Source organism: Neofelis nebulosa, chromosome 5, assembly GCF_028018385.1.
Source record: "Neofelis nebulosa isolate mNeoNeb1 chromosome 5, mNeoNeb1.pri, whole genome shotgun sequence".
NCBI lineage: Eukaryota > Metazoa > Chordata > Mammalia > Carnivora > Felidae > Neofelis > Neofelis nebulosa.
Window position 1 is genome coordinate 150631515 of NC_080786.1, and position 24010 is coordinate 150655524.

Sequence of the window (24010 nt, forward strand, 5' to 3'; positions counted from 1 at the left end):
TCACTTTGCATATTACCCTCTGGTTCCATCCACGTTGCTGCAAATGGCATGATTTCATTCTTTCTCATCGTCCTGGGGCAGCTTTTGAAACAGCTTATCTGGGGCGCCAGGGTGGCTCAGTCGGTTAAGCAACCGACTCTTGATTTTGGCTCAGGTAGTGATCTCATGGTTCGTGAGTTCAAGTCCCGAGTTGGTCTCTGAGCTGAGAGCACGGAGCCTGCTTGGGAGTCTCTCTCGCTGCCCCTCCCCTGCTTGTGCTCTCTCTCTGTGCTCTCTCTCTCTCTCTCACAATAAATAAACATTAAAAAAATAAAATAAAATAACCACTTAGAGTTTCGCCCATGAATATTTGTGACCTCTGCCCCAATCACCTGACAAGTAATAAGCGTTTGCTACCCTGCTGTCTACTATCCTCCCCACCTGGGACCTGGGACAGAGGACCCCCCCCCCTTCCCCTGGCTCACTGCGAACCTTCTCCCCGCCCCCGTTTCTGGGATGTGTCAGTAATAAATCTTGTGACTTTACTTCCTTTGTGTGGGTGTATGGACATTGCCCTTCAATCAGAAAAGGACCCCATGGTTTTCACTTCCCCCCAGTGGGAGCTTAGATGCTGAGGGGGCTTCCTGCTGACCCTGGGCCATAATCTGCACATTCTTAATTTAATTCGCCAGCTCCAGCCCCCCCCCCCCCCAACACACACCAAACTCATGTCCTCCGGAACCTCAGGATGTGACCTTGTTTAGAAACAGGGTCTTTGCAGACATAAATAGTTAGGATGAGGTCATAGTGGAGCAGGGTGGGCCCCGAATCTAATATGACCAGTGTCCTTGGACGGAGGCTCTTTGGAGATGCAGGCACACACCGAGGCAGAGGGAGAAGGGTCTTTGAATGGAAGTGATGCATTCATGAGCCAAAGCTGAGGGTTGCTGGGGACCACCAGAAGCTGCACAAGAGGCACGGAATGGACTCTTCTCGGAGCCTCCAGAAGGAACCAGCCCTGGTTTAGCATCCAGAACCGTGAGAAAACAGCTCTCTGTTGTTTAAGACCGCGCGTCTGCAGCACTTTTTTTGGTGGCCCCCGGAAACTGACCCAGAGACACGACAGGCTGGGACCTGGCTGACCTCCCCTGGGCCTTTCCACGGGGAGGAAGATGTGGCCCCGGGGAGATGTCCGGGCAGACACCTTTGGGGACAGGCTTTGTCCCTGGAACCTCATCCTCTCACCACAGCTGGCCCACCCCTACTTAGCACGCTGCTCTCCAGCCTCCCAGTTTCCTGGGCGGTCTGCCCTCGTCGGCCCACAAACCAGCTTCGGGCAGGGTCCCGGGGACAGAGACACCGTGAACGCTGTCGGGTCGTGGCCAGCACGTTATTTGGAGAGGACACGGGTCCCAGCAGTCAGGGAGGCTGCTTTCCTGATCTGGGTCCGAGACAACCTGGGAGGGAAGGGGAGCCCCTGAACAAGCCATGTCCTAGTGACCCCTCCTGGAGACCCCCCGATGCACCTTGTCTCACACCGGGGGACAAGCATCACATGGGAAGAAAAAATGATGCCAAGCGAAATTCTCACTGTTGAGATCTCGGAAACAGACAGCCACTCAGCTCAACCATTTCTGCCCCGTCAGCCGAGCGTGAGCCCTGCCAGTCCTGCCACCCGGGCCACGGACGAGCCATCCCTCTCAGCGGCCGGTTTCATCATTTTAAAAGGATTGCTGAGGTGGGGGCGGGTGGGAGGCTGTCGGGAGGGTGCTTGTCTCACTTGGGATTTCTCCCGTTTGCTAACAGTAAAAAACGGGAGAAGCGATAAAGTTACTCCATCCATCAGTCATCCACTCCGAACCAGTCGCAATGATGGACTGTGTTCTTCAGAGCTGGCACCGAGTCACGAGGCCTTTCCGTGAGCAGCCCGCCGGCATGAGCCAAACGCAGGAAAACCAGAAGGTACGTCTGAAACGCACGCAGAAGAAAAATCCTCCCAAGTCATAAAAAAGATCTGGAGACTGGTAGTTGCTTTCCTCAGCAGCAAAGCATCCACTGTTGCTCTTTAAAAAGCAATAAAGAATGGTTCCGGCAACCTCAGAGGTGCGTGTGCTTTTCCTGCCTGTGTTAACGGACTAGCGGGCTTTCTGCATCCCTGCCCTCACCCCGTGGGGAAGAGGAAGCCGGTGGTCGTGTTGAGTGGGTGAACCCGTGGGCACCAGGCTGCATTCGTGGCCAAGCCGAGCTGACCTGCTGCGAGCCTCATTATCCTAAAAGGGTTTGCTGTTGACAGTTGTTGCAGATCATTGCCCAGAATGCTCTGACTTCAGCCGTCTCGGGGTGGCCATGGATGAATTAGATTAAGGCTCACCAGAGCCAAAGAACCAACCCGGCTTTTGGCCACGCCGGTTTTTACTGACTTACGGAGTAAACGAAATGTGAGCCCCTATCACACAACAAGACAGAAACACAGAGACCCACGGGCTGGAAAGGACGCCTGTATTTGCTGAAATGGATATATCGGAATGCCTGCCTGGAACAGCGCAGTCTCGGCTCTGAGACCTTGACCTCGCCAGTGGAAGGAAGCCTTGCACGTGCGCCTTTCCCGCTCTGAGCTATGGGATTTCTGACGGATTCTGGCTGCTGCTCACGGGCTGTTTCCCGGGCATGTTACCTGCCTGGGCTTTGGGGGTGCAGAGACCCCCTCTTTGCCTCGGTCTCTACCTAGAACGACTCAGCCGTCCTGCCCCCCCCCGGCCCCCGGGGGGGCTGCTGAGGTAAAACACGCCCAGCCCTGGGCACTTGACACACAGGAGCTATTCCAGCATGGGCTGGATGTGCCCAGACTCTTCCAAAGGCTGCTAAGCTGTGACAGAGACACTGTGCCTCCAGGCTGCTGTGGCCTCAGAGGACCCCGTCCATCCAAAGGACTCCCTTCGAGCCGACCCAAGGAACTGGTAGAGCCTGTGGTGGTGTTACTTCTTCCTTCACTGGATCCTGGCTCAGGGGCGAGAGGAAGGTGAAGGTGAGGGTGGCAAGGTGGGTGCATCTCGACACAGCTGAGGCCTGGCAGCGCAGGTGAGGCAGGGTCCCCTCCTATGGGACAGACACCTGGGGGGTCTCTGGCCCAGGCTCCGCTCCTGGGCTCATGCACGATGCACCTGCGAGCGCTTTTCTGCTTGGTGTTCCTTCCTGGGGCAACGCTTGGGGAGCCCTGACAGCCAACCCCACCTCCCCGGAGCCTTTTCTCTCCATCTCCTGCCACCCCCCCCCCCCCCCCCCCCGCTCCCGGGAGCCCTGAGCCCACTATTGGCTTGCTCTGGTGACTCCTGGGGCAGGTCCAGGCTTCGCCGTGATGAGCCAGAGGCGGGGCCATCGAGTGGAATACCCTTCCCCTTCATGGTCCGCTAACCTCCCCCACCACGGAGAGGACACTGGGTTCACTGGTCAGCTGCCAGCAGGACCCAGGGACGGTCAACAGAAGCTAATAGAGGAAGCTATTCTCACTCCTGCCACAGTGGAGGCAACTGTGTCTGAGATGGGCAGGGTGTTGTGGCTGGACCACACCTTGCTCGTAAGCCTCTCCTGGCCCAGAAGCCATCACTGCCTCTCTCTGCACCTCCCGCGGGAATTATAGTGCCACTCCTGCTCCCTCCTTCCCGTAAGGACACCGAGTGCCTCCTGCTGCAACCTGGGCCCAGTGCCCCAGCAACACAGGCCCTGTCTCCAAAGAAGGACCAAAGGACCAGGGCGGTAATATAAAAGGCTACACAGAACAGGTACGGAGGCCTGCCTTGTTCTGAATGTTTCTCTTACTCACTCCTCACAACGCTCCTAGAAGATACATGCTATTAGTGTTGCCATTTCACAAATGGAGGGAGTGAGGCACAGAGAGGTTAAGAAACTGGTGCAAAGTCACACAGCTGAGATGGTGAACTGAGATCTGAGACTGAGAACCGGTACTCTGGTGTTTTAACCCCTGCATTACCGTGTTTCCAGAAGCACAGGCCTGTGGATGCCCACCTCTCCAACTATGTTGTAAGCCCCTCGAGGGCTTGCGGGGGGGGGGGGGAGGCACATTTTTTTCCCCACGGGATGTATTACCACCGAGGAGGCACTTAATAAACACCGATTATGTTCTGGCTTTACCTCCGCAGCATCTAGGGGCCTGAGGCTACCTGGGAAGGATCTGTAAAATCTGACGTGTCTCCCCAAGACCCCTCCAATTCCGAAGCCTCCCCCAAATCACAGCCACAAATGCCTTTCTCCAGGCCCCTAGATGTTGACAGAATGGTTTCCTCATTTGCTGGCCATCCCAGCACACTGTGGGCCTCCTGAGAGCGAGGGTCGGCGTCTCTGACATCCCGACGGTCCCCCGGGGCATCCAGGGGGCTGGCAGGCCCCGAGCCACTGGTGGATACTTGTCAAATGAATGAAGAAATACCTCTGCCACTGCCTAACTCTGAGGGCCCTAACCATGCCGATTTCTAGAATACCCGTAAGAACGCTGCCTGACGGGAGAGTGCTGCTTTTCCAGTATTTGGAATGTATTAGGAGGGGTTTCAAATAAATTGCCAAGATACATCAGGCTAAAACCGCCTTGGCTTTGCCAGAAATCACTGGAGAATACAAGCCAGAGGAGGGGGCCGTGGGCTGATGACCCTCGCGAGCCCTCAGTGCAGGAATCGGTCCCGTGGAAAGTAGGATTTGGCTCCCTGCACCCTGCCTGGGGGTGAATGATTAGGCTTCAAAACAGAACTTATCAACGATTTAGTCTCATTAAGTTGTAAGAAAACAGGCAACGTGTTCCAAGGTCATAAGTTTTCTGCAACGTTCAAACGTTTGCAATGGTTTATAAAACCAAAGGAGCGCCGGGCCCACTGGGGCTCGCTGGGGTGATGGATATATGTGCAGTTTGCGAAGAACTTTTCCAGGCCGTCTGAAAAGTCAGCTCATTACAACTCCATGGGCTACGGGCAGTTTCTGTTTCCTAAGTGAAGGCTGATCCGTAGTGTGTGTGTGACGGTCTCCAAAGACTTGCAGGTCCCACCTGGCGTTTTTCGCTTCAACAGAAACGTCCAAGACTGCAGGTTGAACGCACAGGCAGCCTTCCTCCGCTTCTCTGTAGGTCAGCGTGCGTGCGTACGTGCGTGCGTGCGTGCGGGTGCACACACCTCCAGGGAGCTCCAAAAACATCAGCCCCCAATCTCTGCCTTACAACAGGCCACTTTGCAGGAGTCCCAGCTGTCTGGTTGGTGTGAATGATTTCATTGCATCGCTTCCTGATGCTGAGTGTGGCCGCCATGTTTATGGGCTGGCAGATGACAGTGGCAGGGACGACTGCCCCTCAGGGGACCCTTGGTCTTCCAGTTTACATTCCCAGAGCACAAGGACTTGTTTGCTTCTCTGGAGTCCTCAACTGATCCAGCGTGTCCTCCCGTGTTTTCTGGTCAAGCTGGCCTCCATCACGGGTGGGGAAAGTCTCCCGTTTGTATAGGACTTGACCGGGGTTGGAGATGATCAAGGGCGGAAGTCTACAGAAGGTGGCCACAGACACTGCAGGCCACTCGATCAAGTCCCATTGCTTGGGTCTTGCGGCCAACGGGCCACGAATGTGGTAGAAAGACAGTAGTTATTGAGTCCAGCAGATGCGATTTGGAAGGCTAGCTCTAACCCTCCACGAGTGTGACTTTGGGAAATTCCCTATCTGGACTCTGAGCGGTCTTATCCTCCGTGTGAGGGTGGCATTAAATGGGATGACCCATGTCAAAGCACTTACAACAGAACAGCATCACACGACTGAGATGTATCAGGTGTGAATTCTCTTTACACAGAGCTGTCTTCCTGAAGAAAGTGTCAGTAAAGGGGACCATTATCCCCATTGGCTTACATCAATTTTGGCCAAACATCTCTTGAGTGTCTGATTGCTGAAGAGGGTCCTACTGTATGTGTGTGTGTGAGGTTTTCCCTCACTCTGGGGAAGTTAATTATCCCCAACACATCACTCGCATGCATTTGGGGAGGTAGCTATTTAAGGGACTCAGACATAAATACATCTATCTGAAAGTGAGGCATTCTCAAAATTCAAGAATATTCCTCCGTAATGACCGGTCTAGTAGCTGTGGATTTTTCTGTATAGGATCTGTAAACAGATATTTGTCTTTGGAATGACTGCTGTGGACAAGCCAAGACCATGATCACGGCACCCTGGAATGTAAGCGCCCTGAACTCAGAACTTGGTCTCTCTGTTTTGTGAAGTCATACTTCACTGGGACACAAGTCTCTTTCTTTCTCCTCACTGCGCTGTCACGTTCTCTGCCAGCTGGACCAACTCTGCACCTTAGAGTCAAACCTTGCAGCCCGCCTGTGTTGAAGCCCCACACTGGTTACCCCTGAGGACATCACCCATGGGGCTGACACAGCCTGGGGAGAGGTATTCTCCAGGAGGTCAAGGACAGCCAGGGCCCTCCACTGAGCCACACCACAGATATGCTCCCCCAAGGGACCAGATGTCTTGGGGCCAAAGGAAAGGCCTGGGTGATGCAGTGGGGGTAAAAATGGGAAAACGTTCATTCTTGTTATGGTTCAGACACACAGGAAACATTGCAAACTTGCTTTATTTTTTTTTCCCCAAAACGAATCTGATCTCCCTTTACAAGTCTCTATTCACTGGGCTGAAGGGGGGAAAATGCATTTATTCTGGTTGAAAACCTAGTTCCATCCCTAACCCAGGGCTTCTCAAGCTGCATGTGGTAAAGAACTCTCTTGGTTGTTGTTTTTAATTTCCACCTAGTTGCAGATACTTCCATACAATCCAATAGAAATGACTTACTAAAAATAAACTTTAATTAAGGACACACAAAACACAAGGCATTTTTTTATGATTGTTTCAATAAACATGAAATCATTCCTACCTCAACAAGAACTTCTGAATGTCTACCCTCAAGATGTTTATACTTACGTCATCCTATGGTGGCAACAGTTTGGGGAGCCGCCCCAGTGCTCAGACCCACTCAAGTGGCACTGATTTAAACAGTCTCCAGGGGCGCCTGGGTGGCGCAGTCGGTTAAGCGGCCGACTTCAGCCAGGTCACGATCTCGCGGTCTGTGAGTTCGAGCCCCGCGTCAGGCTCTGGGCTGATGGCTCGGAGCCTGGAGCCTGTTTCCGATTCTGTCTCCCTCTCTCTCTGCCCCTCCCCCGTTCATGCTCTGTCTCTGTCTGTCCCAAAAATAAATAAAAAACATTAAAAAAAAAAAAAAAATTTAAACAGTCTCCAAAGGCTTAACTTGACCCGTCTGATTCCATGCTCATGCTGTTGCCCCTTCTGAGGTGATATCTGGGCGTTTAGAGGTAGGAGGATGGCTTATGTGCCCTGGAGGCGTTGGGGGAAGCTACCTGGTACAGGTCTATGGGAGGGGCTGGCTGTTTCTCACTGGCATGGAGTTGGCCAGCTGAAGTTCAAGGCTCATGAACCATCTTGACTAGTAAGGACCAGGTGGCCCCGTCCCACGGTTCGAGATAGGGATTCTGCCATGGCCTCCACCTACCTCTGGACATTTCTCTGATACAGGTAGCACGGTGCCCACCATCCCGAGCCACTTGGCGAACCCTTCACCATCCAGCTGAGTCATCAAGTGGCCTCGGTCTAGTGCTACCAGACTCTCTCTGCCAGTCAAATCTCCTCCATCTTCTTGGTTTCTCTGGAGCCTTCTATGTTGGTGAGGAACTACCCAGCAGAGCGATGTCCTCTAAACAGAGAGCTCACGGACCCCCTCCACCTTCTGTATTTTCTTCAACTTAGTGAACGCATGTCTCTCTCTCTGGGTCTCTGCCAGGAGAGATGATTTGGGACCCACACATCTCACTACTAACTCCTCCTGCTGCCAGCCGCCTGCATCCCACGATCCTCCAGGGCTAAAAGGAGCCGGCATCATTCCCTCCTCCCTTCTGAACATAAAACTCTATGGCTTAGTCTTCCATACCTGGCTCTTGGTAGGACGGTGGGATAGAAAAGAGTCGAGGACATCCCTTATCTCAAAAACACCTGACTTCCAAGTTTATCATTTGGCCACGAAATCCTATTTTGAAAGGCAGAAGCTAAATGTCATTTTTTCATTTTCTTTGCATTCTTTCCCTGATACTCTTAAATCTCTCCATGCATGAAAGTGCCATTATTATTATCTCAGTCATTATTATCATCTGTGAGAGGTGACATACCGCCTAGCTAATGTATTTCGCTGGGTAATTTCTCTGATTAATCCACTCACATCAATTTTTCATGCAGGAAACAGAAACTCTGAAGGAATAGGGCTGGGATGGATAATGTTTGAGGGGGGTGGGAAATCTGGGACAAGGGGGCTTCCCATGGGACCTGCAGTGCCTCACTCTTAACAGACATGGGTCACCAGGAAGACCCAAGGACAGGAATTAGGCTGCAGCAAAGAGGTGGAACGCGAGGGGAAATAAGAAAAGCACAAGGATAACCTTTACCCCCTTCGTGATTCTGCTCTGATTCATCCTTCAGCTAAATACTAAACTTTTCCCCCACGTTCTGGCTCTAAAAACATAACAATACCTCTTCTGGAGTATTCCTGAGGAAAAGGATCCATTTACTGTAAAGCCCCACCAATCTTCCACAGTGGATAGCTTCCAGCCCATGTGTCATCTTGTATTTATGATTTACTCGTCAGCTTTGCTTTAAAAAATAATTTTTAGTAACTCTAAAGAAATACTTTCTCTCCTATCTTTAAAATACTCAAACGGCCCCCTACCCACTCCTTGCTCTTTTTTCATGAGCAAATTACATCTGGCCTCTTTCCCACCTGGGAAGTAGACGGTGATCACGAGGGACGGAGAGGTGGCTTGTGCTTGGCTTGTCTATCTGTCAAGCAGGGCAGTTTTGTGGTGAGCCCACTGGCCTGGGAATTCTAATAACCCTGACTTCATGGGTAATTTGGGGTAAGTTATTCATTCTGTTCTTCATTTAGCTCCTCTGCAAGATGGGACAAATAATAACACAGCGTGATCTTGAAGCCATAACAAGATGATGGGAATGAAAGCGGTCACCTTCATCTAACCATGAGCTTGGGTGCCGCACAAATGGCGGAATGAAAAGTTATCATTCTTTGGGGGAGTCACACTTTGTGACGAGCTCCATGTTTTACTCGCTCGTTTTTTTGTTTTTGTCTTTTTTTTTAAACAAAAGAAGTGAAGAAATAAAGATTGCTGCCTAGGATCCATGGGGTACCTTCTCCACTACTTGTTCGAACAAGAAAGATGCCATGCTGTTTTGAAAAGTTGATCACACAGGACTTTGAAGGGTTGCATCTGGGCCCAGTTGCAGGAACAATGGGAAAAAAATATTGTGGCCAGAGTATCTCCATGCATTATTTGGGTTTTAAATCCTAAATCACTACCCTGATGCATGGTCTGGTTTAGGCTACCCAACTAGATATGTTGGCCTGGCTCCTCGCTCTAGAGCACTCTCTTAATAACCCAACATAAAAAAGCAGGGCCTTTTTCAAAGTTGCAAGTCAATGTGCTGTAAACATGGGTCTGAGGTTGGAATATTGAATTCCATGAATATCAACAATCTGTCTTACCCCATTAATCAGAGGTTTGCAATCTCTACAGTCTTATGAGCCATGGGGCCGTCACTGATAATTCTCTGTCAAAGAGAAATGTAATCATCTAGACATGTACTTGAAGAGGAATTTTTCCCCTTGTTGATTTTATGTAGGAAATAATTATTAGAAAATGTTGGCTGACTTGGTGGCTTAGAGGTTTGTGGGAGGGTAGGCCTTATGTTGGGGATGGCAGAGACATGGGTGAGACAGAGGGCCCTTTGACAGGGCTCTGCAAACACAAAGACGTTCAATAATTTGTTAGGCTGGGTCTCCCTCTGCGTGGTCTCCTCTGGGACCCATTCCCAACAGTGAAACTGATAATCCCCAAATCCACTCCCCCAGATGTTATTATACCATATCTGAATTGTTATCGAGAGAGAGAGAGAGAGAGAGAGAGAGAGAGAGATGTTGGTTCAATTCTGATCCCCCAAACTCTAAGGAACTATACTCCTTCCTTGGGAGGAAAGTATGTTTGATGATGCTTAGGGCCATGTTTTTTGAGTCTGGCCGCCACAGCTCCCCAGCTGGCTTCACCCCATCCCGTGCAGTCCTTGCAAATGGCAAAGATGATGCCGGTTGGGAAAGGACACCAAGGGCCAGGGCCGTGTTTCAGTCCCCTGAGGCCAGCACAATTACCCTTCTGCTGTGTTCATACATAAGTCTTCCATTATGCAACCATGATGTGCATCAGGAAGGACCCCTGGTTCTCTAAGTCGGGTGTGCTTGCTGTGTACTGGGCTTTAACATGTGTGCAGGAGTAGCAGGCACCAGGGAACTTCCAGCTATATCTAAGCCAAGCAGAGCTAGAAACTAGGGACATAATTTTTTAAAATTTGGATAGAGTAACCTTTGGGGGGAGGAAAACACTAGCACCTCTGATCTGAGACCCTAAGCCTGCAGGAGTGACAGATAAACCCATTCCCGGTATCTAGAACAGATGTGGTTTCACCCCTACACTTCCTTGGCTGTCACTGAGGAAAGAGGCTGGGGTTGGTTTGGATTTAGTCACTTCAGTTAGGTGCCTCCAGAAAAGGATAGATGTGGTTCTAAGGTCACTTCCAGGGTGTTTCACTGAAGACCTTAGGTGATATGTGTCGCTGTGATAGGGAAAGTCATTTCTCACCAAAGTTGCCCATGTCCTGACCCCCACAACCTGTGAATGTGTTATGGGCCATGGCAAGGGCCAGTTAAGGTCGCAGATGGAATTAAGACTGCTGACCAGCTGGCCTTGTAATAAGAAGATTGTCATGGGTTATCTGGGTGGGCCCAATGTCATTACAAGGGCCCTTAAATGTGGGAGACAGAGGCAGTGTCATGTCTGAGGGGTATGATGTGAAAAAAAGGCTGGACTGCCATGGCTGACTTTGACAATGGAAACTTCTTGAACACCAGAGCCACTGGTTCTTCAGAACCAATCCTGCAATCTTCTTAGAATCCTATGGTTTCCATCCCCACCCCACCCCACCCCCCATCACCTTTTCTTCTGCTTCTTTTAATACGTAACCTTGTCTTGCTGGAAAGATCCATAAAGTTTCAGAATTCCTTTCCTGGTGGTGTACTATTCAGCTGGTTCTGGGGGAGGCATCTGCCCATTTCTGTGGTGTAAATGCTTCTACGAGGGCTGACGTCAAGCTACCAATGTCATTGAGTGCAGAGATGGGAAGAGATGTCCATGGTCTGGACTGGGCAGCCTCCAGCACCCCTTGAAGCCTGTCTGAAACCCCCCACCCTTCAAGAGGGAAGTGCAGAGCCCCAGACCTTCAGAAAGCACAGCACATTTGCAACAATTTGGCCTTTACCATAGCAGTGATGTGGAGTCTTTCAAAGCAATTACGTTTTGTTTTACAGATTGTCCTGTAACTAAATTCCCTCATTCCCCTCCTGCAGCTGCTCAGAACCAATGGAAAATCCCAAAGAGCCAAAAGGCAGAGTCACAAGCAGCCGTGAGCTGATTAAAGACACTGGTTGCCGGTGGTCAAGACCAGTTTTGATTCCAGAACGTGCTTTCCATAATTCTTTTTTCCTTTTTATTCTTCAGTTTCCTTTGATTCCATAAGGTTACTTGAAAACCATCAAAACCTAAAGTCATCAGTATTCAGAAAAGCATTGAGATCTGTGATCACATCAATGTGTCTCATTTTCTATTTTATATCCATCATACCTAAGTGACGTAGTAAGTCATATTTCCATCATTGATGGTACTAGACCTATCAGTAAATTGATATGAAATGATTAAATCATTTTGTTGGAGGAAGTTTAACACACACATATAGGAGATATCCTATGTACTTAATAATATCACTGTTGAAGGGGCATCTGAGTGGCTCAGTCGGTTAAACATCCGACTTCGGCTCAGGTCATGATCTCACAGCTCGTGGGTTCAAGCCCCGCGTCAGGCTCTGTGCTGACAGCTCGGAACCTGGAGCCTGCTTCGAATTCTGTGCCTCCCTCTCTCTCTCTTTCCCTCCCCTGCTCACCCTCTGTCTCTCTCTCTCTCTCTCTCTAAAAAATAAATAATAGGGGCGCCTGGGTGGCGCAGTCGGTTAAGCGTCCGACTTCAGCCAGGTCACGATCTCGCGGTCCGTGAGTTCGAGCCCCGCGTCAGGCTCTGGGCTGATGGCTCGGAGCCTGGAGCCTGTTTCCGATTCTGCGTCTCCCTCTCTCTCTGCCCCTCCCCCGTTCATGCTCTGTCTCTCTCTGTCCCAAAAATAAATAAAAAACGTTGGAAAAAAAAATTTTTTAATAAATAAATAAATAATAAACATTTAAAAAATTAAAAAAACAAAATAATATCACTATTGAATTGCAATCGGTATATGAGAAAGATATCTCACGGATTTGCTAGAGAGAGGAAGTAAGATAATATTTGTAAAACTCCAGGTGCACAGTAGGTGCTTTAGAAGTGCTTGCTAAACAAATGTAAACAAAAAAATATGATTTTTTTTTAATTGAGAACTTAAGAGGACTGTGACTTAGGAGAACTTAGTCAAATATCACCCAGCCCTTTAAAGGCAAATCATAGCGTAACCAAATAATTTTTGCCCTGTGTTTTTTTATCAAGGCTTTTTTTTTTTTCGTTTTTGTGCTGGACACTAGCAGTGACTCTGTTGTCCATGGGGGCTCCTGGGACCACATGGTCACCCTATCCTGCCCGCGTAAGCTTTCCCCGTTACGGTGTATGAGATGCTGTATACGGTTGCCCTCTCTGCATGATTTAGTCGGCCTGGGCTCCAACCCTTCCAAATGCCATGTGCGAGAGCATCTTCTTGTTCACACAATGACGCAGCACAAGCCCACATGAGGTGGCCCACCTACCCTGGGCTCCTTGTTCCCCTCCAAATTAATTCCAAAGGCCAGGTGACGGTCTGGCCTCAGCAGGGCCTGCTCCTTGGGTTCAGGATTATAAATCAGGGGACTCACGGTGATGGGCAGAGAGGCCGGAAGACATCTGTCTGCCAGCGGGGAAGGGAGAGGTACTTGCAGCCATGGAGCTGATTACAAGCTCTTAAGCTTCCGGGGGCGTGTAGGTTGGGATAAAAGGAGAAGGAGAATATTAAAGACGCTGGAGCTACATTTCCCAGAGAACTTCTTCATCCCATTGTGAATTGATCTGCAGCCCTGGGTTTCATCAGCCACATGATACCCCAGAGTCAGCCGGGAAAGACGGCCCGACATGGAGTACTCACCAGCAATTAGGAGCCTGGCCGGGAGGCCTGCCTGGCCCCAGGTTGGGGTGGGGGGGGGGGTGCCCATTCACACAGACGCGCTCAGAAAAAGCTCTTGCCTAGAAATTGAATCCAGTTTCTTTTTCCTGTGTTTGTTTTGCAATCCACCCTTGGAAGGGAGAGTTGATGTAGGAAAGCAATAATTCTCCAAGGCACACCGCTTCAATTAAGAGATAGAGAAGCCCAGAGGGGCCCCGGAGCCTCAAAAGGAGCCAACCACAGATTAATGGATGTTAAAGAATGTTGCATTCGAAGCCGGAATTGCTGATTTATGTCTATTCACATATTCTGGAGCATTTCGCTCACAGCATTCCTTAATCATAGCACGATTACACGACTACTTTCATTCGGGGGTGCGGGGGAGGGGTCTGTTTACTTGGTTCAGCTGCAGTAAGCTTTTTACTACAATGCATTTTTGTAAACGGAGATCAGCTTCCCCGCCTCTAGTCCCCTCTGGGTCTCCTTCCCTGGTCCCACATAGCTCCTCCTTGGCTATTCTTAATATGCAAACCATTTTCGTCTCTGAGCCTGAAATTGTCCAGGCTCCACGCGTCTCAGTCCCAGGTGTATTTTACCCAGGGTGGTTTGAGGAAGTCAGCTGAGCCGTTTCCCTTCTGGAAGGGAGAAGGAAGTCCATGCATTCCCTAGGATGAGCCGAAGCCGTGCGTTTTTGTTTTTGTTTTTGTTTTTCCATTCATTTGTTCCACTCAGAGGACATTTCCTTAGCACCTACTATGTGGCAGCTCAATGCTGGCCAGGGAGATCCGGATAGAAATACGATTTCCCCCCTTTCACGGGAGCTCACAGTTCAGCTGGGGAGACAGCTGAGAAAATCAGAGACCTTGAGGAAAGGCAAGTAGGAAATGCCTCCAGGAAGCATTTCCAGGACTGCAGAACCTGGAGCTGGACACCGAAGGCCAAGTGCAGCGGCAGGGGCGAGGTGAGCAGGCCTGGATGTGTGAGGGGACTGGGCTTCCCAAGGAACTGCAGGAAGCCCAGTCTGGGTGGGGCATGGGGGTGGAGTGCAGCTGGCGAGCCAGACGGAGGGTCCTGAATGCCATGGGTACGACATGGGATGTGCTGCTCTGACCTCCTGCAAGAAAGGCCTCACTGTGATACAGGTGTGCTGTTGCGAAGGGACACATGCACCCCCATGGTTATAGCAGCACTATCGACAACAGCCAAAGTATGGAAAGAGCCCAAATGTCCATCGATGGATGAACGGATAAAGAAGATGTGGGATAGATATACAATGGAGTATTACTCAGTAGTCAAAAAGAATAAAATCTTGCCATTTGGAACTATGTGGATGGAACTGGAGGGTATTATGCTAAGCAAAATTAGTCAGAGAAAGACAAATACCATATGACTTCACTCATATGAGGACTTTAAGTGACAAAACAGATGAACATAAGGGAAGGGAAACAAAAATAATATAAAAACAGGGAGGGGGACAAAACAGAAGAGACTCATAAATATGGAGAACAAACTGAGGGTTATAGGAGGGGTGGTGGGAGGGGGGATGGGCTAAATGGGGAAGGGGCACTAAGGAATCTACTCCTGACATCATTGTTGCACTAGATGCTAACTAATTTGGATGTAAATTTAAAAAAATAAAAAATAAACTTAAAAAAATTAAAAAAAAAAAAAAAGGCCTCACTGTGGTGCAGCCACTGTGGAAAACTGTATGGATTTTCCTTCAGAAATTAAAAATAGATATACTATATGATCCAGCAATTCTGCTGCTGGGTATTTATCTGAAGAAAATGAAAACACTATTTCAAAGAGACACCTGCACCCCTATGTTCATCACAGCATTATTTATTATAGTTGAGATATGGAAGCAACCTAAGAGTCTATCGATAGATGAATGGATAGCGAAAATGTGGGGCGCTGGGGTGGCTCAGTCAGTTGAGCGTCCAACTTTGGCTCAGGTCATGATCTCACGGTTTGTAAGTTCGAGCCCTGCATCGGGCTCTGTGCTGACAGCTCAGAGCCTGGAGCCTGCTTCAGATTCTGTGCCTCCCTCTCTCTCTGCCCCTCTGCTGCTCATGCTCTGTCTGTCTCTCTCTCTCTCTTTCTCTCTCTCTCTCAAAAATAAATAAACATTTAAAACACTAAAAAAAAAGATGTGGTATATATGTACAATGGAGTATTACTCAGTCATGAAAAAGAATGAAATCTTGTCATTTGCAACAACATGGATAGAACTTGAAGGTATTATGCTAAGTGAAATCAGTCAGACAGAGAAAGGAAAATACTATATTATTTCACTTACATTTGGAATCTAAAAAACAACAGCAACTAAAGAAAAAAATGAAACAGAAATAGATTCATAGAAAACAAACTTGGCTGCCAGATGGGAGAGGGTGTGGAGCGACGGGTGAAATAGGTGAAGGGGATCAAGAGGTACAAACTTCCAGTTATAAAATAAATAAATCATGGGGATGTAATGTGCAGCATAGGGGAAAATAGCCAATAATATTGTAGCAACTTCAATACTGATGGTATTGAAGTTACCATCAGTAACTGATGGTTGACTGATGACAACGCAAAACTTGAAATCCTCGTACGGAAAACAGTGAGGGAAACCCATCTTTCTCGACCCCCTCCCTCTTCTCAGAAACACACCCTTCCGATTATTCCTTTAAAAATTCACCCTGGGGCTGGGTCACTGTGAGGCTACCGGACAAGCCATTTTATGGAATTGACTGCCACTTGAATCCAATAACCAATCAACTTAATCAACCACTTTGACTTTTTCTTTTGTTTATTTCCGAATTAAGTGATCCTACTGAATTCACTGGTGCTCTGGTGTCTTTTACGCCTGGAGTTATACCAGTATGCTAAAGCCATTTACGCCAGTAAACTACAAATAATACGGCATTTACAATAGAAGAACAGTGAATTATTGTATCTCAAAGGGTCCAGGTAATAAGCCAACTTACTCTAAAAATTGGTAACTGGAGTGAAGGTATTAGGCTCTACAGTCAGGGTTACCAAACAGCTTTGATTCTGAGAGAAAACCCTTCATTATGAAAGGATGCTAGCTAGGAATGATCCAGTCAATGATCAAATTAGGAAACCACCACTTTGTAACCTTAAATGAAATAAGTGATTTGTCAAGGATCATCAGCGGATGCTGGAAGGTGATGGGGAATCTCATAACCCACGAATGACTTGCTCATCAAAAGAGTAAAAAAAGATGGCTTTGTAATGGATGGAGAGATCCGTGGGCGCCCTCGTAAGCAAGCCATCAAGCTTCAAGCCGCTGAGAGTGGGATAACCCGGCACCGCCATGACGCGATAAGAAAGGCACAACGTCAGTGGTGAAGGGTTCTGGGCAAAAAATGTGTAGCCTGGAATTCCCCAATCCTTGAGAAGTAAACGCCAGCGAGCAGGAAATAACCAGATAGTGTGTTGCCAGCCAAGACAATGGAGGCAGTGCAGGCTATGGGGGAATATATCCATATTTTTCAGAGATGCTTAGTAACTACATCCCTGTAGTAATGTCTGTAATTTTAGATTCCAACAAAAACCCGCATTGCTGCACCTAGGACAAAATGTTAATAATTGTTACATCTGGATGGTGAGTACACAGGTTGCTCATGATACCATTTGTTCTTGTTCTCTGTGTGCTAGAAAAGTTTCACGACAGAAAGTGGAAGAGGGGAGGTGCTGGAAGACAAAACATTTTAAAGAAAAGCTCCTAGAGAAAACACCTACTTTTTTACCGAGCGTTTTAATGGCGCTGCATAGAAAGCCACATATTCTCAGGGGGTTTGTGAAAATAAGATTCCTGGCCCAATGTAGAAACAATTCAAGTTGGAAAAAATAAGCCATTCAGAGAATAGCAATGCACAGCATATTCCCTGTAACACCCTTACTGAAGTATATTAACACAAGTAACTCTCAAGTGTGGTTAAACTCTGTAAGGGAGTACAATGAAAGTGCTTTTAAACCTCCTCTTACATATGCTTTGTAACACAGAGCTTATTCAATGTATCGCAAAGGTTTGCCAACCGTTGTTTCTCCGTTATGTTCTTTGCGTGCGACGTGGTCAATTGTGTCCAGTGGTACACAAGATCCTGAGAAAAATGTGTCCTTCAATGTCTAGAAGCAAGCAGTACCCACTCTCCTTTTTAAAGTTCATTTATTTTGAGAGAGAGCACATGTGCCTGAGCAGGGGAGGGGCAGAGAGAGGGAGAGAGAGAGAGAGAGAGAGAGGGAATCCCAAGCAGGCTCCACACCATCAATGCAGAGCCCAATGCCAGATTCGAACTCACTGACCTGTGAGATCATGACCTGAGCCAAAAATCAAGAGTTGGACGCTTAACCAACTGAGCCATCCAGGTGCCCCAAGCAGTATCCACTCTCACTCCCTAGCTAAGGCTGTGGAACCAAGGTTCAGAGGAAGCCTCAGGCTTGGGGGGGTTTCCAGGGGTGGAAGAAGGAGATGCCTGCAAAGGAGTGAACTTCCAACCCAACCACCAACGGAAGAGATGGAGATTCTTGGAATGGCAGGCCGTTTGGAGCCGGAGAAGACACCGTTACCCACCCTGATTGATGTACAAGGACGCTGCCAAATTCCATTCTCCAGACTGGAAATTCCAGGATAGCGCTGGTACCTGTGAGTGACACTTTCTTGGACCGTCACCAGGAGTTATAGAGTGCTCTCCCCACCCCTACGAGTCTAAGGTATGAAGGGTAAAGGTCAACACCAAGAAAATTTAAATTATCACGAAAGCATCGCTATGGAGTTAACCGGGAAGGATCTACAGAAGACGGTGTCTGGCGGGGTCGTCTCAGGTCCATTTCTTAAGGGCTCCCTCCTCCTTCAGTGAAACCAGATCCAGCCACAGGGCTGCCAAGTTCGGCCTGCGCTGAAGCACAACGGGCTTTGTTTTACAAGCGTCTCTTTATGATTCTGTAATCGGCAGCGTACAGGGGAACCTTTTGCAATTCTGGTGCCGATGCTTTCCGGGCTTGTTATCCCAGGCTTTTATTGCCCTTGGTTGGGTTTGTTTGGTTTGGTTTGGTTTGGGGGTCGCCACGTAATTCCAGCCCTGGCGTCATCCGCATCTGCACAGGGGGCTTGTGTGGGGTGCGCGCAAGTGAAGCGGACGCCCTCCGGAAACAGCAGGGGGCACCCCGAGCGTGCACCTCGCAGCATTCGAATTCGCTGGATGTGGCCCCATCGGACATGCGCCGTGGGTGACCTGCCCTCTGCAGAGGTTGGCTTTGGCGCTGTTTCTCCAGCCGCGGAGCTCTGCACCCCTCCCCAGGGATTGCAGAGGAGACCTTGGTCTTCCTAGAACCTCATTCAGTCAGCAGATACACAAGAAATTTATTGCCACACCTCAACCATTACATAGTAATAAATGGAAGCTGGTATCACTCCTTATCAGCCCAAGAATTTTCAAGCCTGGTTAAATGCCTTTTTCTATACGAATGGTGTTTGCTTTTTTTTTTTTTTTTTTTAAGTTTACTTATTTATTTTTGAGGTGGGGGTGGGGGGGAGGCAGAGAAAGAGGGAGAGAGAAAATCCCAGGCAGGCTCTGTACACTCAGCCCAGAGCCTGATGCGGGGCTCCAACTCACAAACGGAGAGATCATAACCTGAACCAAAATCGAGAGTCCCACGCTTAACCCACTGAGCCACCCAGGTGCCCCTGGCATTTGCTTTTTCAGCACATGTTTTGGAAGACACTGGTCAACATGGAGGGCTCCAAAGTCAAGAACTTTGACTCAGATCTTGACTTTGCTACTCGTTAACTGTGTGACCTAGCAAGCAACTGAATATAAGCGTCAGTTGCCTGGTCTGTAAAATGGGTCTAACAATGATCCTAACTTCTTCTTTGAGAGGATTGAATGAGGTGATGTGTTAGCTCAGTTCCTGGCACGTAGTTGGGGCACCCTGAGTGATGGCTGTCGTCATTTCCAGTCCTGCTGCTCCCACTCCATGCCACACTGAGCAAGAGATTTGCCAAATGACACTTGGAGGGTATGTCAAACTGTGTCTACCGTGCATATGCAGGGAATACATGCTCTAGGAATTGGAGGAAAGTTACAGTACTAGATATCAACACTATAGGGACTGCAATTCGAAAATTCTTTGAACGAAGGTGTACATTATAAAGAGTTACAGAGTCTTGGGGTTCATTTAAGCCTGGGGTTATTTAGAAGCTTAAGCACATGGTTTTGAAATCTTGCAATTGACATGAAGGATTTTCTCTATGCAAATCATCCCCATCTAATCTAATAGCACCACCGATAAAACCTTTGGAAGCAGAAGCCCATTACTAGATGGTGAAAGTTTCTTAATGGTTAAGTTCCTTAATTTATTTACTGTCTAGTCAGCTATTAATTTTTTCATATCAAGAAAACCCTATGGATGAATAAAAAAAATCACTGGAATTACATGAATGTATCGAGGTCATAAGACACAAAGTCAATATAAAAAAATCAGTCTTATTACTATGTACCTATAATATAAACTTGAAAACTGAAATTTAAAAAATCAGTGCCATTTACAATGGCATCCAAAACTTCAAATACTTAGGAATAAATCTACTGAAAGATGTGTAAGACCTTACATAAAGACTACAAAACATTTCTAGGGGCGCCTGGGTGGCTCAGTCGGCTGAGTGTCTGACTTCAGCTCAGGTCATGATCTCACAGTTTGTGAGTTCGAGCCCTGCATCGGGCTCTGGGCTGACTGCTCAGAGCCTGGAGCCTGCTTCGGATTCTGTGTCTCCCTCCGTCTCTGCCCCTCTCCTGCTTATGCTCTCTTTCTCTCTTTCTCTCTTTCTCAAAAATAAACAAAATTTTAAAAAGCCTACAAAAAATTTCTGAGATAAGGGAAAGAGACCTAAATAAATGGATATATCATATTTATTGACTGGAAGACTCAAAACTGTGAAGATACCCCTTTTCCCTAAACTTATGTATTGGTTCAACACAATCTCTATAAAAATTTGAGCAGGCTTTTCTTGAAGAAACAAATGAGGTGATTCCAAAAGGATCTAGAATATCTAAAATTATTTTGAAAAAAAATAATTTGGAGGACTTACACTATGTGATTTTTAGGTATATCATAAAGCTACAATATTTAAGACAGCAGGGTGTTGGCATAAAGATATGCATATAGATCAATTGAATAAAATAGGCAGTCAATCAATGGACCGACATACAGACAGACCATTGATTTTCCACAAAGATGCCAAAGTCATGGAGAAAGAAAAGTCTTTGTAATAAATGTTGCTAGAACTGGATATGGCATATTTATACAATGGAATACTATTCACCACTAAAAAAAAATTTAAAAAACAAAAGAATAGACTGTTGATATACCCAACCACATGGGCGATTTTCAAATACAATATGTTAAGCAAAAGAAGCCAAACTCAAAAGAATACATACAGTCTGATTCCATTCATAGGAAGTTCAAATAAAGACAAAATTAATCTATATATATAAACCTATATATAAGTCAGAAGGTGATGAAGGGGAAGAGAGATCGACCGGGGAGAGAATTTCTGGTGTGATAAAAAAATGTTCTGTATCTTGTTTTGAGTGGTAACTACCAAAGTATATACGAACCAAACACCTAATATTTGTACACTTCATTTATGCTAATTATGCCTAAATAACATCTTTAAAAATAGGAAATGAAAAATTCTTAGGAGATGAAATGTTTAACGAGTGAACTGCTGTCATGTCTCTACTTTTCCCTACATGCTTTTGCAAAGAATAGATGTATTGTGATGGCATTGATCATATTGTGTGACTTCTTAAATTGTAGCCCTATTTGAAATTTTTGGAATTCTTTTCGTGTGAAACTATTTGGAGTAATGAAAACACAATAGAAACTTTATAGTGTTTGTGGTGAAATAGTTTCTAACATAAAGAAACTATCTTTTCCACATAACCCAAATGACAAGACTTTGACTGGATTGTTTTACCAACCAGCTACATTTCTAGAGGACTCAGGGATAAAACCCTATAACTTTACTGACCCAGTTCCCGATGCTATGCTCTCTTCCCCTTGACCCCTCCCTCACTCCCACATCTTTAGTTACTGCTGAGATCGTTTTCGGAAATAAAATCATATTTAGCAAGAAAAGTCAAACTGAAAAGCAGACAGTCCTGTCTGTCCCTAAGAATGAAAATACTAGAACACATCACCATGTTATCTTCTTGCAGAATTCTCTATACCATATTCTTTTTTATAGAATTGAAGTTTCTACTTTTGCAAATGAACTCAGATTACCAATGTTGGTCAATGTTGCTTGGTTTTTGTCTCATTTGCCGTTAGGCAATGTTCAGGGTCCATTCTTGGCTTCCCCTTGGATTTATCAACTTGAATTGATCCTGACGTTTAGTGAGGTCAAACTGTAATAATCAGCCAGGAATAACTGACCGCACGAATGGAGCCCATGCTGCATGCCAGGTACTTACACTACTATTTATCTCCACAACTGCCCTATACGATAGGACTGTCGTTATCCCCATTTTACAGATGAGAAAACTGAGGCTCAGAAAGGTTATGTCCTTTACATCTAGTAAGTGGCAGAGTTAGTGTCTGAATCCAGGTGGTTTGCCCTCAGAGTTCATGTTTTTGGTTACCATGTCTTGCAACTTCACTAATCCTTTAGCAAATTTGGCCACCAACTCTTACCACCAACAGGTGGTCCTGCCCTGCGTGGTATTTGATAATGGAGACAGTCTCGGGAGCGGGTATGTTGCCCACAGGAGGCACAAACGACATGTGTCAGCACAGAGAGACACTCCCAAACGCAATTCTCATGATTTCATAGGTGTTTATGGTCGCGAGCCTTACAATATCGCAGCCTATACTTGTGATGCATACTTGGTTTCACTTACTCCCTAGAGGAAGGAGCCATCTTGCTTTGGGAGCATACAAAACATCACCCGCCCTTCTGGCGAGATGAGCTCTTAGACCCTGACAACAAGCTTCTCCGGAATTCCTCAGTGGAGAACGCAATGACATTTCTTCAGTGGCTCTCCGGGAGACCCCCACACAGTCCATAAATGCAGTGGAGTTTATCTTTCCTTTGGAATCTAATCTTGCCTTCACCTACATGAAGATAAAGTCTGCGGATCCTAAAATTGCTATCGCATTCCCACGTACTTAACGATTGAAAAGCAATCGAACCATCTCTTCCTACCAAAGTAAGGTGAGAATAGGAGTATGTTTTGCTGACATCTTCTAGAGTCTAGATAAATAGATCTGGCTAGATTGCAGGCAATCAGAGTCACTTAATTAAAAAGCTGGTGAATTAATCATGGACCACCCAACCTGCTCTTTAAGAAGCAGAGAAGTCTCTCATCGTTTCCTTCCTTCCATCTTTCTTTCCTTGGTTGACCTCCTTGCCCATCCTCTTCGCAGCTAACTTGCCTGCTCTAATTACTGTAACCTTCCACGGTCCACATAGACTCCAAATTCAAGATAAAACTGAGCAGAGAAGTAATTTACAAACCAGAAGTTCAACTCACCGTGTTGGTGTGCCGCCCACCCCGTCCGGTGCCACGTCTGAATGCTCTTCCGGGCTCCCCTTGAACATCTTACTTAGCCTTTTGTTCAGGTGCCCCCCTGGCTCCTGACTTTTGCCCGGCTGGGTCGTGTGTGCTCTTTCCGTATCTATCCCCAGCTTGACCTTTCCACCAATCTGAGCCCTCCGCACCCCCGGTCCTCCCGTTGGACCTTATTTGCTCATCGCCCCCACCCCCGCCCAAGGCTGTTGGACTCTCAGCTGGTGTCCAGCCTGCTGCTGCACGAGATGTCTCTGAGACCCCCCGGCTGTCGAGGCGTGTGGCAATACCTAGTTTCAGCTATCAACCCTGCCCTTTCGAGTACCTGCCATCCCAACTCTGTCCACTCTAAAAAGGGGCCAGTGTCTCTCTCAGGCCCGGCTTAAAGAGTCACTATTCTCTTAACAAAAGGCCAATCAAATACTAAGATGGTTTCACTGACGTGTCTCTCGGCTCAAATGACCTGTTTTCTTAGGCCTCATTGTTGCTGGTCACGCTGGTGCCTCTTGGTGTTCAAATTCAGAAGAAAGCCCAGACTGAGAGTGGCATTAGGAAACAGGAAGATACCTGAAGGAAAAGCAAGAGTGTGAAGAGGGCAGGCAGCGAGGCCCTGAGGCGAGGGGAGAACATAGGGACGAGCCGGCCGGTGGGTGAAGCCCACCCAGGAAGTGAGGGGAAGTCCACGCAGGAAGTGACTTCTTAAGGAGAGGTGAAGTCTGAGGAAAGACAACAAGATCATCACCAAAATAAAAATAAAACCTGAAGATCAGGATTAAAACTGTTTTGTTGTCTGGGTAAGGGGGAGGGAGAAGAAACCTTTCCAAGCACATTCTCTTCCATTTTCCCACATGAACCTCATCCTAATGACCAAAACCAGCCAGGCAATATGGTCTTGGTTGTTCAGCTGAAGTCCGGGGTCTAGAAAGGTTGAGCATTAGCCCCTTGGGAGGCCCCGTGTTATTCTAGAGCTTGACCTAAAACTTGGTGTGCTCATCCTTGTTCATTGTTCATCCCTATCTTGCAAAGTCTGTCCTCCGAGTCAAGTTCAGTCAACAGTGTAACGAGTACCGGTACCTCTAGTGTGTAAGACTTGTCCTGGGCCCCAGGGTGATTCAGCATGGTGGGC

The 24010-nt window shown here is 47.5% G+C and overlaps 1 protein-coding gene across 1 annotated transcript in view; it reads right to left on the reverse strand.

The window, feature by feature from the left end:
• CLDN14 (claudin 14) overlaps positions 1–22936 on the reverse strand; it is a 90728-nt gene extending 67792 nt beyond the window's left edge. The window contains exon 1 of the mRNA XM_058731961.1: positions 22849–22936. The gene's annotated coding sequence lies outside the window, so the exon portion shown is untranslated. The remainder of the gene's footprint in view (positions 1–22848) is intronic.
• Between the last annotated feature and the right edge of the window lie 1074 nt (positions 22937–24010).